At 40.9% G+C, this 16,856-nt stretch overlaps 1 protein-coding gene across 4 annotated transcripts in view; it reads right to left on the bottom strand.

The window, feature by feature from the left end:
* LOC108118533 overlaps positions 1–16,856 on the bottom strand; it is an 84,828-nt gene that overhangs the window by 54,179 nt on the left and 13,793 nt on the right. For all 4 annotated transcript variants that reach the window (XM_017231285.2, XM_017231284.2, XM_017231283.2 and 1 more), the window contains one exon: positions 2,028–2,114. The gene's annotated coding sequence lies outside the window, so the exon portion shown is untranslated. The remainder of the gene's footprint in view (positions 1–2,027; positions 2,115–16,856) is intronic.

Genomic DNA, 16,856 nt, shown 5'->3' on the forward strand with positions numbered 1-16,856 from the left:
GGGTCATAAATTATGTAAATCTTCAATTTTTTGCGGCAGTTTTGCGCAGTTAGGGAAGAGATTCGAGCCAAGAGTTGTCGCCACCCCTGGTGACTTAACACTTTTGCCTCTTAAGTTTGGTTGCCCCATAGTTCACTTTACTTTTTGACAGTCATAAATTTTCGTCCGGCATGAATTCGACAGCGAGCCAAAGGAGGAGGGCAGAAATTTGAACAAAGACGGTTACGATGAAGATACTGTACTACCGAAACCCAGTTAAAAGCGAGTAAAGGGAATGCGGTGCCAACTGAAAACGGCTGGAATCCGTTTTGGCGGAATGAAAACTTCCCGAGGACTTGCACTTGCAGTTGCAACTTTTCGGCAAAGCCCGATCTTTGGGCACCCCTGCCACCTCATTGTTTTCTGCCGTTGTGCAGTCAAAGGAAAGTAAAAGTTTATAGAATAAAGCACTCTTTAAAACAGTCCCTCTGAAAGGCCCTTTGAGCCGAATCAGACTCTGGGATATGAAGGAGAAGCAGTAGTCTCTATTAAGCCTCCTTTCCTGAAAACCTATCCTGGCTTTTCCAGTTTACACTCACAAAACTCTGTAGGGAAATGGTACAGACCATTCGTATCCCATCCATATCCATCGACCAAACCATATATTTTTCAGATCCAACTAACAGCCACTATAAGAGCGAAAGATTATGTTGAAATTGGTTAGACGAGCTGAGGGGACTGCAGACACTCCCTGTCCCGTTTTGTCTGTGTACTTGTCAGCATTTTCAGCCCGCAACAAATGCAAATTGTTGTCATTCAGGGATATCCTGCCGAATCGGGCGGGGAAATCCCTCCGCTTCAAACCAACAAGGATGCAAGATTTTTGCGGTGTTTTTGTGTATATTAATGCGGCTGGCAAAGTAGCTTTTAATTAGCATGTTGTCTGTGGTCGCAATTACGCCCCTTTTTGCCACTTCGCCCCTGGATTCGTTTTGGCCCCCTTGGTATTGGGGTTTTTCAATGGCTTTTCCAGACGGCAGGGAGGTTCGCAAGTCAAGGGCTTACCTGGCTGCTTTGGGGGACGAAAGTTGCGAGGGATTGGAGAACGGTGGTCGATCAAAGTGGCTTAGGCTCACGCACAGTGACTGCAAATAAGCTGCGACACACAGAGGAATATGACAGAACCCCCAGAGATACCTTGCCATCCTCAAAAAGATTAAGCGATTCAGTTACGGGAGGGGGGATTCGGCCACATAAGCTCTGCGGCTTTCACAACAAATTTCCTAATTATATTTAATTAGGTTCGGTTCGAAGGCGTTAAATGGGGGGCAGTAGGAATGGGACATTAACAGCGACCCTAAAGTCTTTAAGGATCTATCTTATCCTATCCTATTCCCACTTCCATCTCCTCAAATTCTTCCATTCTATTATCACTGATCTCGTCTAGCATATCAGAGAGCTCGGGGCCCTAATGGCATAATATATATCTCTACCGTTTTTCTAGTTCCCCCCTTTGCTTGGGCAAAGTTCGAGGTTTCATCACGCGCATGACACAAAATGCCGCTGATGGCGGGAAACGGCGGGAAAAGGCTGGAAAAGCGGGAAGAAGCAGCAAGTGTGTATGTACAAGGGAGCTGCAATTGCGGCTACGATTATTAGGCATAAAGTGTTGAGGTTGCTGGCTGTTTTTGTTGACTTGGCCCAGGCCTAGGTAACACGATTTTTCTCCATTATTATTTCTTGGCACGCGATCTGCCATGTTAGACGGACTAACGTTGGTGCTAGTCTTAGTGTTTCAGTACACTAAGAAAAACACTAGAGAGCGAGCGGCAGCTGTACAGCATTAGATGTTTTTGTTTCTCCCAAACTAGTCAAGCAAGCTGTCATCATCGCCTTCGGATGTCGTGTTATGGGATTTACATCGAATGGAGTTTTCTGGGGAGAGCTTTCCACTCGACTGCCCCTCCCACCCCTTTCCCCGCCTTCCACCCGACGACGGACAACAATGTGTATATATATAGACTTAAAAATTATAGTTGATGACTTACTTGCAATTAGCGACGTCTGTGGTCGTGGCTGCTGATGTTACTGCCTGATGTGGCTCCGATTATATTGTCGATTCTCCCTCTTGCGATCTGCAAACAAACGAATGGAGAAACGAACATTATTGCGGTTGAACTCAATTATCGTTAATTAATCCATTTATCGTAAAAAGGTCGCTATCAACCGCATCGAATCGAGTCGAGGCATCAATGTTGCACCATTTATCAATCAAATATATTAGCTGATTTCCACTTACTGACTGATTAAAAACTAACATTGGTCTTTACTTTTTACTTAATGTTAGGATTAGTTTCCATTCCATTGGTGAGTTATTTATAATGAAGGGCTTGTGACTTCTGCTTAGCAGAAACCAGCACTGTATTCCTCGGATGATAAGTTAACCATTGATCACCAATTAGTTAGTTATATTTCCATATCTCAACTTAACACAACAAACTATACGTTTATTTATCAATTAGCCCAGAAAGGTTAGTGAGCAACACCACTGCGATTGACTCGCACTTTCATATGTAGCTACCTTCAGCGGTGTAGCAACTTGCACGACTTATCAGGAAGCCGGGAAGTAGATAAGGATTAGATAAGCGATCTTAACTCATTTCCTTATCTGCTTCTGCCAGCGGCATTTTCCACAAGGCTGCGGAAACTAGGAACACTTACGCAGATAGATCTGGCCGATAATAAACGAAAACGATGTGCTCAAATACAGCTAGTTAATTTGAATTTTTGGGTGAAAGCTTTCCACGAATCTACCCTTGATTTGGGCAGGTAATCGCCTGTTTATTTTCGGGCTAAGACAGACTAGCCTGCAATCTTATCTTTCGGGGCTTATCAGAAGGTTCTACTGTCTGCCGGCTCGTCACGTGAAAGGTGGAAAATCCGTCCGTCGGGCAGCAAGAAAATAAATAAACATGGGAATGGAGCAAAATCAAAAATCTCAAGCGGCTTACAAATGCGCGGCCCAAAAAACAACCCGAAGAGTGGGCGAGTGGCAAGTGGCGAGTGGGCGGGCAGACATTACATTTTCTGCTCCAAATACGGTTTTCACAATTTTTGCACACACACACACACACATACACGAGGGAGAGACTTTTCATTTTACTTTTTCCACATGCGTCGTATGCGCAATGTTTGCATAGGTATGGGTACAAGTTGGGCCGTCAGTCAGTCAGCCAGTCAGCCAAGTGATCCACGGTCTTTTTGTTTATTATGTTTAAAAAGTGAAAATTGCATTTCGCCAGTCTCTGTTTGCTGTTTCTGTGCTTCTTCTTCTTGTATACCTAATGCAGCTGAATATAAATTCAAAATTTAATGGCGGACTGGGCGACGGAGGGTTAAATATGTGTGTTTTAACAGCTGGTGGCATTGGTCCAGCTCTGTGGGAATATGAATTCGGACCGCATCGGATATGGAACGCAGAATTTAAACTCTCGTGGCTGCTAATAGGATGTGTTTTGGTTCCACGCCAAACATTGCGGACTCGAGATGTCCGTCCATGGTCATGTTCCGCTTTTACCTTTACCCCCTTTATCGTTTCTCCCCTAAGGAAAGAGCGAATATTAATTGAACTTTTAGGCTTATCCAGAAATCAAAATCCCTTTTTGACTGACTGGACTGAACAGGCGGCACCGTTCAACATCGGTCGATCTTGGTCCCCAATCCACCCATATCTACAAAAAACGCGCTTCTTTAAAGTTCAGGGACGGAAAATTACATTTTTGCGTTAATTTGGAATGTTTATTAACGCAATTATTGAGCATTTAATGCTCGTTGTAACTGGTGATTGTTGGTTATGCGGTTGCATTTCGGAATGTATTTTCAGTGTTGTCGATTATTTTGGAAGCGGCTGAAAGCGATGACATCTAATCAATTTGCGCCGCCAGTCCCGTTTCCCCTTTTCCCTGTTTCCCCGTTTTTCAACGGTTCGCTGCGCTTGCTTGACGGCTGCAGTTTTAATTAAGTGTTTAATTAATGATGAGGCTCTCGAATTGGAAAGGGGTGGGCGGAAGGGTGCGGCCCCGGCAATCGAAACGGCAATTGGCATTTAAGAGGCGAATGACATTGGCTTGGGGAGCAAACGCAGTTCCACACAGAAAAATCAAATGTTGTTTCAACTGTTCAACAGTTTAAACTGAAAGGCTGATCCTGCTGGAAATCGGGAATATTCTGTTATATTTTGTAGTTTGTAAATCGACCGATATGAAATATGTTTAAGTATACACAGAGAAGAAGCAAAGTACATGTGATGTTTAAGTAACTTGAAATGGAACTGTAAACCTTTTTGGATTTCATTTTAGCTACTCAATTTAATTTTGTATAAACGATATGAGTTGGCAGTTTAATTAGGGGAATTAAGAGGATGAATACTACGAAGGCTTTTCTTTCGTTTATTTACTATAATGTCTATAGTCAAATTAGAACGTTTCTTGTGGGATTTCCATGATCCAGATAATCAGCTTCAGGTTTTCCCAGCAAGTTTAGGGAAAACCAGTTCGGAAAACGGAAACCCAACCTGATGGATGCCAATACTCCCAGTTTGGAAACCAGTTTCTCCGGGGGCGTGGAAAACAAATGACTAGCGCCGACCAACATTTCAAAGGCGATTTATCATGGCCAAAATTCACAATCAAAACTCCCCAAATCTCGCATGCCAAATCAGAGGAATCTGCCAAAAGTCTCAATCTATTAAATCCCGTGTCCCAGCTGACTTCTGTCCGGCAATCGTTAACAAAAGTGTCCAAATGCAAATTATTCATAAGCAGAGCAAATAAACAGCTTGGTTTTGGACGTCAAAAACCGAAAATGAATGTTAGCAGCGAGTCTATGTACACAGACAGAAATCGGATATCGGATTTTATATTCATGATATCTCTATATTGCTTATCCAGGAATCTAGTGAAACGCTTCTGAAACTTAAGTCGATATTAACTTCAATGGGATTTTCGATTTAGTGTTCAACGTTAAAGAAAAGAACAAAAACAAGATTAATGTGAAGGCTTACATGTTCCTAATACAACGTGCCATCGAGTGGATATGGATGTGGGAAGTGCCTTCCTAATCCATCTTTTTCTTTCTGTGCAGGATTGGGCTCCAATGTCCCCGGCTGACCATAGCTAACCGAAGGCCAAAAACCGAAAACCGAAAACCGGAGACCCAACCGCAGCAGACAGACCAATCTGAATCTGAATCTGAGCCCCAATCCCTCCACTTGACGCCTGCGGTTTAACCCCTTTTCCTCACTGATAAGCCGCTTACCTGTTTGTGCTGCACAAATATGTTGAGGTGGCGGATTGAGAGGGCGACGCCCCAGCGACTGACTGCATGGGCGGAGGGTGAAATCGCACGTGAATACGTCAAGAGTGGCATCGCAGTCGCTACATTGTAAGGGGGCCGCTTTGTGCTTTGTAAGGAGTTTAGATAGCTTAAGGTAACGCGATTTATCTGAACGATCTGAATAACGCGCAAGGGAAAGAAATATTTCAAAAATAAGTGGAAAAAAGATGGTGACAAGACAGGGGAATCCCATTGCTTTGAATGAAATCCAATTAAAATATCAAAATATTTTCCTGAATTTAGCCAAATTATCCACCGATACGAAGATCGTTTTCCCAATTGCTTTTCCTTTTGGCCAGCCTCCAAGTGGAAAGTGCAACCTCCGATGGAAATTGCATTTGTTAAAAGCCTCTGCCTTAACCTATCTCAAATTTTCCCCTTCGCTGCCGTCCAAAAAATAACTTGTCACTTTTGACATTTCTCGGCGAACTTTTTGTGCTGAAAACTCCCCGGTGGGAGTACTGCCAACCCGAAAACCAAAAACAAATCTTCAAACTTGGATCGGCGTCAAAAAAGAGCCCAAAACTGAAGAGCGGGTGGCGCAGAGGCGTGGAGGAATCGGGAGTGCCACAGCGGTTTGGTTGGGCAATAAATCTACTGTCTTTGTCTTGCAGCAGCTATCCGAAGGCAAGGAGGCAAGGAGGCAAGGATATAATGGGGTTCAAAGTGGAGAGATCTGCGCCTGTTGCGGTCGCAATTTTCAGCTTGCATTTAGCATTTTGACCAAAACTCCGACTGACATCTGGCTGGCTTCAATAGCAACTGCAAATTAAATGGTTTCGGGGATTGGCAGAAAACCCCTAGTCATCCACGCCTCTGTTATTTGCATTGAAAAGTAAAAGTTTCTCAATTGTGTTCGCTCTTTTATGACTGCAAACCTATATACCTATCTATCATGGCAGAGCTGTTCAGATGAAGATGAAAATGGAAATGGAAATGAAAATGAAGTTGCCTTGTGCAACTTTCCCCCTTCTGGCCCCTGAAAAAAACCAAAAAAAATAAAAACAATGAACGATATGGCAAGCAGATAAACGAAACGAGCGAAATAAAAACGAAGTCATCGCTTTCGTGTCTGAAAAATTAGAGCTGCGGCTCAGATAAATTTCCACATGTATGAAAAATATAAAAAATAGATTTCATATGCCGAGCATCGTATAAATTATGGCGAAAAAAGTAATAGTGGCCGAACGTAAGTTGGCCGACCGTAAGATATCTAGCAATCAAAACAGTTTACGACTGCGTTTACCCCAAAAACAAATATATGATAAGATAACGGGGCACTCTAAAAAGTGCTACCAAGAATCAGATAATGCCTTAACAATTTATATGGCGGAAAAGGATTTATAATGCATCATTCTTTGGGCAAGCACACATAAAATCCTCTAAGTCTAGCTATGTATATCTTACGAACGAAAAGCAAACATATTTTCAACATTTTGAAAAATTTTGTTAGGGAAATTGGTTTATGGATCGCTGACCATTGGCCTCTGGGCCATGTGCCATGTGCATATGTGGTAATTAAGCCGGGGCAAATAGCTTACGGCGCACACTCTTAACTTGGCGAACAAACATTTGGATCATGTTCGGCCGGATTTGCACATATCGGATGGTTGACTCGGGTCAGGGCTGGCTAATTGAGCAATTGTCTGAGTTTTCGTCCAACTGCAAGCGTGGCACGAGTATAGTCGAACGTCAAGCGAGTTCCACAGCCTCGTCTCAATAAGATCGATCTCGAGAAGATCCGAAAGCTAGTAGCTATCGAATGTTGGGAAAGTATTATGAATTTGTTTGATATTTATTGGTTTAAGTCAGGACACTGATTTCTTGGCCTAGGGATAGGGATCTGATCACAAGGAACATAACCTATCAATATTTTGAATCCTCCTCTGTCGATGCTTTCGATAAGGTTAAATGCCAGGCAATTGCATAAGTCCGATGAACCCATCCTTCACTCTCGAGTCTATGACACGACAATTTTATCCATCGCTGGATGGGATCGGCTGCCGCTGGAAACTTCGCTGCAGTCCACTGGGATCCAACAGCAGTTTCACATGTTCGATTTTGCAGAGGACGGGAGGCACGAGAGTTGTGAAATTGTATAACCGTCCACTGATGCCAATGCAATACTTAGTCGCAGAAGTCGACCCATGCGGCTGTTGATGCGCCGTTTGAGGGGTCAAAAAACAAAAAGGAGCGGCTTCTCTTTTTTTCTAAAAAGGAGCCAACCGCTTTGGGACAAGCAACCACTATTTTTTGTGGTGAATTGTAGGAAACATTATACTTTATGAAAAACTCAAAAAAATGTACTTTTTGAGATTTGAATCCAATTATGTTAGGTATCTAAAGACAAATTCAACGAGGCATGACATTCCATATTCGAACCATTTTTGGCTAAGTTATGGACAAAATACTGCAGTTTTAAGATGAAAATCGATATTAACCAAACCTCACATTTTTGGTAAAAACTTGGGAAAAATGTTAAAAATTTGACATTTTAAACTGTGAACACAGTTTGATAGGAATTTTAATTACGAGATCAACGATGTATAACATTCCATATTCCGACAACTATTGGCTGTGTTATGAGAATAATTCTGATGATTTTGGGGCAACATTCAGGATTACGAGTTTCGGCAGATAATGGGTTTATTTTTCTTCGGTGTTATGCCTATAACTTAGTCAAAACAAGTCGCAGAACTGAAAAAAAGACAGTTTTGTGAAGCTAACGACCACAACAAACTTTCCTGATCATTCGTTTGATGATTTTGTGAATTTGGATTTTTAACTAATTTTTGAATTTTCTATAAGGGGTAACATCATCAAAATTTGAGAAAAAAGTCAAATTTTTACATTTTAAGGTGGGGACACAGTTCGATTGGAATTTTAATCACGAGTTCATCGATGTATGACATTCTACATTCCGACAATTATTGACTTTGTTATAGGAAGAATTCTTGTTGTTTTGGGGCCAAAATCAGGATTATGCGTTTTGACAGAAAATGATCATCGATTTGATCGGTTTTATACCTACAACTTGGTCAAAAGAAGGCTCAGAGCTAATATAAAGACAGTTTTGAGCAGCTTTCGACCAAAACAAACTTTCCTTATCATTGGTTTAGGGATTTTGTGAGTTTAAATTTTTGACAAATTTTTGCATTTTCGATAAGGGATAACATCATCAAAATTTGAGAAAAACGGCTTAATTTTGACTTTTTGACGTGGGGACACAGTTTAATTGGAATTTTCATTACGATTTCAACGATGTATGACATTCTACATTCCGACGATTATTGGCTTTGTTATGAGAATAATTCTGATGATTTTGGGGCAACATTCAGGATTACGAGTTTCGGCAGATAATGGGTTTATTTTTCTTCGGTGTTATGCCTATAACTTAGTCAAAACAAGTCCCAGAACTGAAAGAAAGACAGTTTTGTGAAGCTAACGACCACAACAAACTTTCCTGATCATTCGTTTGATGATTTTGTGAATTTGGATTTTTAACTAATTTTTGAATTTTCTATAAGGGGTAACATCATCAAAATTTGAGAAAAACGTCAAATTTTTACATTTTAAGGTGGGGACACAGTTCGATTGGAATTTTAATCACGAGTTCATCGATGTATGACATTCTACATTCCGACAATTATTGGCTTTGTTATGAGAATAATTCTGATGATTTTGGGGCAACATTCAGGATTACGAGTTTTGGCGACAATGGTGCTATTTTTCTTCGGTTTTATACCTATAAATTGGTCAAAACAAGGCTCAGAGCTAAAGGAAAGGCCGTTTTGAGCAGCTTTCGACCAATACAAACTTTCCTCATCATTGGTTTGTCGATTTTGTGAATTTAAAATTTTAACAAATTTCGCATTTTTAATAAGGGGTAACATCATCAAAATTTAGGGAAAATGGCAAAACTTTTACATTTCAACGTGGGGATCCAGTTTTGATGGAAATCAAATTACGAGCTCAACGATGTAAAAAATTCCAAATTCGGGCCATTATTGGCCTAGTTATGGGCAAAATACTGTCATCTTGGGGGCGAAAATATGGAGAAATCAAATTTCGCATTTTATATAAGGGGTAAGATCATAAGTTTTGAAGAAAAATACTCAAAAATTGTACTTTTTCAGATTTTAATGTAATTATGCTAGGGATCGAAAAAAGAGCTCAACAACGTATTGCACTCCATATTCCGAACATTTTTGGCTATTTTATGGACATAATACTGGTAGTTTGGTGATAAGTTGGAGATTTACCCAATTCAGCTTATATTAACATACATTTTTTGGCCAGGATGTCTGTCCATTCATGGCCTTATTTAAGGTTAAGATCTTTAAAACTATTAAAGCAATGAAAAAAGACTTGCGAATTCCAGAATTTCTTTCTTCTTTCGTGAAAATCATTATTAATTTTTTCATTTTCACGTTGCATCAAAAGTATTTAAAGTTTGGAGGCTTAGATTCAGCTTTAATCCCTCTATTTTTTGCGCCCACTTCCTTTCAAGCTGCACTCACTCCCCGGGGGAAAACGGGACTGAAGAGAGGCGGCATTTTTCAGGCGATGACAAATTTCGAGCCGAAAATAAAACAAAAACGCCAAAATAAAAATGGAAAGAGCCGAAAACAAAGCAGAAGCTCCGAAAACAAAAAGTAAAGACAAAATACGGTGGCGAAACATCGGCATCATCGGCATATCGCCATTGTCATCGACAGGGGCGAAAGTATGCGCAATAATCGAAAACCGTCGCAGAGCTTAGTGGGGGGAAACTGCAAGGGGGCAGCCTGGGAAATTGAAAGCAACTACGGCAGAAAAGGGAGTAAAAAATTAAAATATTTTGAATATTTTCACGTGCATTTGCATAAACGGGGGTGGGGCAAAAAGCCAGGGGCGGACTTTTAAGCGTTGACAAGCCTTGGGCTCCCTGCACTTCGTCAAGTGGGCAGCTTTAAAGGTGCAGTAAAAAGAAAAGGAGTGAAACTACCTCTGTGGAAATGAATGCAATTTTAAGAGTTCAAAGACTTATAGAATGAAATACAAAGTATGAAATTATTTTGTTTTTTATTTTAAAGTCTTACCGGCAAACGGCGCTAATGTGCAACAATTTTCGTTGCAACTTCTTCTAAACTTTTCCTCGTCCCATTTCCTTTTCCATTTTCGCAACCGCAAAACCCACTGCAGCTATTCCAGAACTAAATGGAAGGGAATACGAAAAGATGCCGACACTTGGGTCACTCCTATCCATCCCCGTCGCTTGCGCCTTCTCCCAACCGCAGGAGCAGCTCGCTTTTCTTCTGTTTTTCAGTTCAGTTTCAGTTACCGGTTGTATAACGCGCAAGACACAGACGATGGAGATGATGCTCAAAACAAACCTGCCCCAAGTGCCAAAGTAAACCAAACCAGAGAAACAAGGGGAGCCAGCAGAAGACTGCAGATGTCGGGAAAGAGACTCTTCAACCTCGGGTAGATCTGCCCGCTGGCGATCTTTAATGTTAACTAACACTGGGGGTGTTTATAATCAAAGTATGTTGCCAGAACTTATCGATTCCACGATGCAACATAAAATGGTAAACAATAGAAATGGGATTCGAGATGGAAGAACAAACAAATTCAGTTTTATACAACAATGTTCGATTATTGGAAACTATCGTTTATCGTATTACAGGGTAGATCCTGACTGAGGCATTGTGGCAATGTGGCAAGAGATGCGGCATTAGGCTGGGACCCCTTGTTTATCTGCCTGCCGTATGTGTATGTATGTGGGCACACATTGCATGTTGCCAGCTCCTCAATTGGCAACGTATACCAGTGCGCCGAGTGTGTTAGCTTGTGGCATTTCTACGGTGAAATGTCTGCGCGTGTGGCACGCATGAGAAGATTTCTTTTTGGCTCCATTTCGGGACTATCGCATGACCCTGAAATTCAATCACAATTGCAGCTCAGCGCTCAGCTCTCAGCTCTCTCTTTCGTATCTCTCGCAGTTTCTTTTATCACTTCTTTAGCTGGCTTTAATGTTAATCAAAGTATATAGAACATCAGCCAGTATAGCAACTATATAGGAGCTAACTACATACATTGTATATAGCTTGGAATTCCTCGCCGTGATCTTGTTGTCCAAAGACAATCTGTGATCTTTGCTGACGGACGAGCTTTCCTATTTAATGATCGTTCGTGGAGGCTGTTAATTACACTTGTCTACAAAGTAATGCTTTTCATATCTACGGTTGGGGCCGCTTAATAAACACGATGAACAGCATATACACTGCCGTTAAACTGCTTAAAAACAAATGAACAAGATTAATAGAGTAATTATCAAGCGGCAGACTATAAAAATGTAAAATTTTCTGAATTTTAAACAGATAAACGAGGTAAAACCGACTGTTAAATGAAAAAATGTCACGCTGCAGGAATCCAACTCTAGCTGAAACTGCTACTGCTAGCCACTGCCATAAAATATTTCGGCTGTAAACTAGTGTTGTTATTGCGGTTTTTGTCTTTGTGCAGAAGAAACATGCGTCGCCTGTTGTCGGCGCCCCTTCTCGACTCCCTCCGCTCGCCCCACGCCCCACGCCCCACGCCCCTGCGTTGAGCTGTAAGTTATTCCTACAACAGCAGGAATTTGTTTAAGGCACACACATAACACTCACTAAGGCAAGGCAGCAGCAAATGGCAAACAAGTTGAAAAACCGGTTGCCTTGCCAATTTTTTCCTCAGCATCAACTCTTCATTTTTCCTTCCCTGCTTCTTCCGGCTATTTTCAATTGTGGTTTCAACTGGAATCAATCATTGAATCGCTTTTAATCAATATTTATGCTCGGCAATTATGCTCCAGAATAGCTTTCCCCTTTTCTCACTCTTTTCAGCGTGTTCTTTGGCGTTTATTTTATAGCCCCGGTTTAGTGTTTTAATCAATAAATTAGAGTTTGAACAGAGGATTATTGTATCCCCATTCTATGCTTTTCTATTCGTATCAATTAATATTTAACGAGGAAATGCCATTTTAGTACCATTGTTCCCTTTTTCTGCTTCTGCCTCTGCTTCTGCTTCTGCTCTTCTATATGGAATTATGGCCAACGGAATTTCATTAGGGCTCAGCTGAATAAAAAGCAAGTGTGAGAGAGACAAACTGTGACTATCTCGATCGTATCTCGTTTAATTATACAAAAAAAGATGATAAGATAGTAAATTGGTTTTTATTAAATGAATAAAAAGTAATGCTAATCAACTCTGAACTGATAAGAAGTAACCAAAAAGTTAAAAGTTGGTTAGGCAAGCAATGTAAGTTCCAGTATTATTTGCACAGAGTATAGAATCTCCCCTCGGTTTTCTCACCCACACCAATCGCATGGCGACCATCCTTAGCATTAGCATTAGCATTAGCATTATCACCATAACCGCACCTCAAATCCGAATCCCAGGCCATCAGAAGAATCTATTCCGAGGGTCGCACGCGGTGCAATCCAAATGCCAAACAACAAATCAAGGCAAAAAACAGAAAACGAGCAGAGTGCATAAAGCAAGCGGGAAAACAAGAGTCAAATGCAAAGAATAAACAAAGGGAAACCCCCCTTTTCACCGAAAACTCGCTGCTTAAACAACAATTGCAGGGCGAAGAGCATCTGAGCATCTGGGCACACATGTGCCTCCAAATTATTCACACCTCCTCCGCGTTCTCCACCACGAAGTTCTCCCCCAGCTCAACCACGCCCACTCGAGACGCACGCCCCTCTATAATTTTCCCTACCCACCTCATTTTTTTTTTTATTTGCCCCACCGCCAACTCCAATTTCAACTCTGAACACCGAACACTGAACACTGAGTACTGAGTACTGAACACCGCATTATTATTTTAATTGCACATAAAAAACAACATGGCAACAAGCACATATGCACGAACATAAAGCCTCAACAGATCGGCCCAAAGCATTAGGCAGCCCTCTGCCTGAGTTACTAAAGGTTTCTCAATGCGAACTCTGAATATTATTTCTGGCAACAGAGTCTACAGCAAACTGAGCCATTAAAGCCATAGTTAATAGATTGATAATGTAATTTATTTATTCTTCAAATACAAAAAGGACTTTGAAAGACCTTTTATCAAGTTGAATGTTTGAAAGCACATAAACTAGCACATCTGAGAACCTATAGTCTCAACCGCTGCTGTATGTTGCACATATAAATACAAACACTTCTGTGCATGAAAACGACTTTGGAGACTCGGACGCTGACGCGAAGTTGGCGAAGTGCACTCGACGGAAAAACAGGGTGACACAAGCGGCGCCCCCAAAAATGGAGTTGGAATGGAGTTTTTTACAAGGGTCAAAAGGGGTACAAGTATAACCCTTGCAAAGACCAAAATGCAACAGCGGCGCACGTGTTGCACATATGTGGCAAGATCAAAAGTTGGCGAGTGGCAGACAATTACTTCGTTGGTTTTTCAGAAAGTATAAAAAGCAAGAGCTGCCCTGTCTCGCGGAGAAGTTTCTCACTTACAATAGTAAGTAAACAGCAATGGTTAATAGTTACTTAGCAAGTCAATCGAACTTTTTCAGGTAACTACTTAGGCCTAATGATATTGCTGTGAGAACTCTACATTTATAAGAAAACACTCGTGTGGAACCTTTATTCTTAATCGACTTCAGGTCTCCGAAGACAACAACTCAAGGTCTCTGAGTTGAGCTTCGAGTCTGTTTCTCATAGTCACAGATCCATAGTTAAGTAGTAGGCAACGGAAAAACCAAAAATTCGGCTTGGCATCTGCGGAAAAGAAGAGATGTGACCAAGCAGATAATGGTTGTGGCTTCGAGATTTCGGAAAATGGGAGAAATAAAGCATTTTCCTTTCGCTCGCTGATTTATAGTAATCTGCGCCTATTATTATTCTCTTCCCTCCGCGCTAAATGCCTTTTCCTTTTATTTTTTAGCGAATGTTTCCTTTTCTTGGCATTTTATTATGTGTTTCTCTGTACTTAATTTTCGTTTTTGGTCTTGCCTCAATTGTCTGGCTGGCACTGCATAGTTTTATTTCTTATTTCCCCAGTCCTAGCCCCGCGACGGCCTCTTGGCTCCTAATAATTTTATATTTAGCCGCCGTTTCTGCCTCTTCAACTTCTTCAAGAAGAGCGGCAATATAAAACAAGAAGCCCACAAAAATCGCAAACGGCGAAAATTAACCAGAGGCGAGCATTTCGTGTGGCACGATGTGAGAAGTGCTGGGGATCCGCTTCCACTTTATATATAGAATTGCAACAATGCAGACACGGAATCCCGAAGAGAAGAACGGCCAGCGAAAGAAGCCAAAGTCTTTTCAGACATCGAAGAGTTTGAAAGGAACCGATGGTTTCGATAACTCGGTAATTGCTAGCCCAAAAAAGGGAAAATAACATCTAAATCCAATAAACAACGCAATTGTTATCAACCGCGGTCCATTGCAGACTGAGAAATTAGGAGAGTTTCGCGGATTGAACAATTAATCAAATCAAGCTGCGAAAAGATTTACATTCAGATGCGGATCCGATTCTCTTTCATTCAGTTGAGACGTGAATGCGATTTCATTATTTCATTAGACGAATCTGGAAGCCTTAACGAGGGGAAAGTGCAAATTTCACGATGCCCCGGGATCTACGTACTCTCTCCCTGGCAAATTAAAAACATTATTAACACGCGTTCGCTGATCGACTAATTAACCAGGGAATCCAAAACAAGCCTCGATTTGATTTTGATTTGATTAAGGGCACAAATTTGCGAGTATATTTATTGGATTTTTTCTTTGATATTCGATATGCGTAGTTAGCGTCGAGTAGAGGTGGCAGCTGCTGTTAATGAGCTTTACTGTACCCCCATTTCGTTTGAACATCTCGCATTTCGGCGGCATAAGTTCGTGACTTTTTTCTGTCGGCCAATGGAGGGATTCATGTCATATCCGCATAATGAATTTGCATTTTGGCCACAATTTCTCAGATCTGCGTAATTTGAGGCGATTTACTTGCAACATTGAGGAAAAAGCCAATGAGTGATTGGAGAGCGCCTAGAAACTGGGCTTGCAAACTCATCAAATTTGATGGACGCAGTTATAAGCATTGAATATCATGTGTTCGTTATGATCAGCAAAATAATACTGAATCATATATCATTCAGGAGATCTGATCAATTATGAATAATGAAGACATTGCTATAAGCCGCATTCTAGATGGCCATTTTGTTTTCTCATTAATTAAGTTAAAGGTAATTAACAGGCTAAGATGTGGAAGGTAGAAGATATGCCAAAGATTGTCTACGGAGTAACAGCACGAATGAAGATTGAAATCATGAACATCATTAGATGAAAAATTCATTAGAGAAATGGCTAAGCTAAGCAAATAACACTACAAACGAGGCACCCGAAAAACGGAGAAGGGGAATCGGAGAAAGGTCAATCGAGGTTTGGAATCGTCATCGTCGTCATCAGAGGTGTTCGACCAAAGTTCTGATCGAAATATTAAACGCTGTACTAAAATGAAAAAAAAGGACAGCTTCAAGAAGAAGATGTCGATTGAAAAGGCAGTCGAAAAACAAATTGAAGCAAAACAGAGCCAAGAAAAAATACAAAAACTAAATTTGTGAAACCGTTATTATCATGTCGTGTTCGCCCCATCTTCCTCTTTCTCACTGTAGCTGCCTTTTGACCAGGTCGATTATGAAAGATACATTTTGTATCGGCATCTGTATCTGTGGCTGTGCATCTGCATTGGTATTTGTGCTTTTCGGTAGTTGAGTTTTAGCCATTTGTTTTTGTGTGATTTTTACACATTTTTCCTGCTCTTTCTTGTTCGGTGATTCGATTCGTTTGCATTAATCCAATTTGCTGCTGCTGCTGGCGACTTGTTTTAATTCATTGTGTGTGTGTGTGAGTGTACGTGTGTATCGAGATATGCGGGGGTGATAATTTAATTAGCGGCATAACGGAGGCGCCTCAGTTTTATCGATATTTCAGTACAATTGCCTATCGCGAGGTTCTCAATTATCAAGACGCATTGCTAACAAATTGGTTCAAAATTAATATAAACTATTGGATTAGCTAAAAATATTTTTAAAAATATATTATCTATGTTAACTGAATTTACTATTTACTGTATTTATTTAAAACATTCCATTCTAACTTCCTGAGCAATACGACATGAATTAAAATCTTGGTCTCATAGCGTGCATAAACAAATTTGTATTGTATAACCTCTTGGATGTTAAAATCGCGTCTTCAGCTCCAGTTGTACTTATTTCCCCATAAAATTAGTGCCCCGCTGCTAAGTGTTAAGTGCTCCCTGGGCAGCTAAAAAAAAATATAGAAATAAGTATGTAGGTCTGCGGCCTAAGTCTCGACTAATTCAAAAACTGTAACAAACTGGCCTGAAACGAGAGCGAAAGGCAGAAGAAAAACCTAAGCAGGCAAAAGTGCAATGCCAACCGCATTCGTATTTGTTATTCACATTTTTTCATGCCGCCCCAAGC

The sequence above is a fragment of the Drosophila eugracilis genome, unplaced genomic scaffold, assembly GCF_018153835.1.
Source record: "Drosophila eugracilis isolate 14026-0451.02 unplaced genomic scaffold, ASM1815383v1 contig_376, whole genome shotgun sequence".
NCBI lineage: Eukaryota > Metazoa > Arthropoda > Insecta > Diptera > Drosophilidae > Drosophila > Drosophila eugracilis.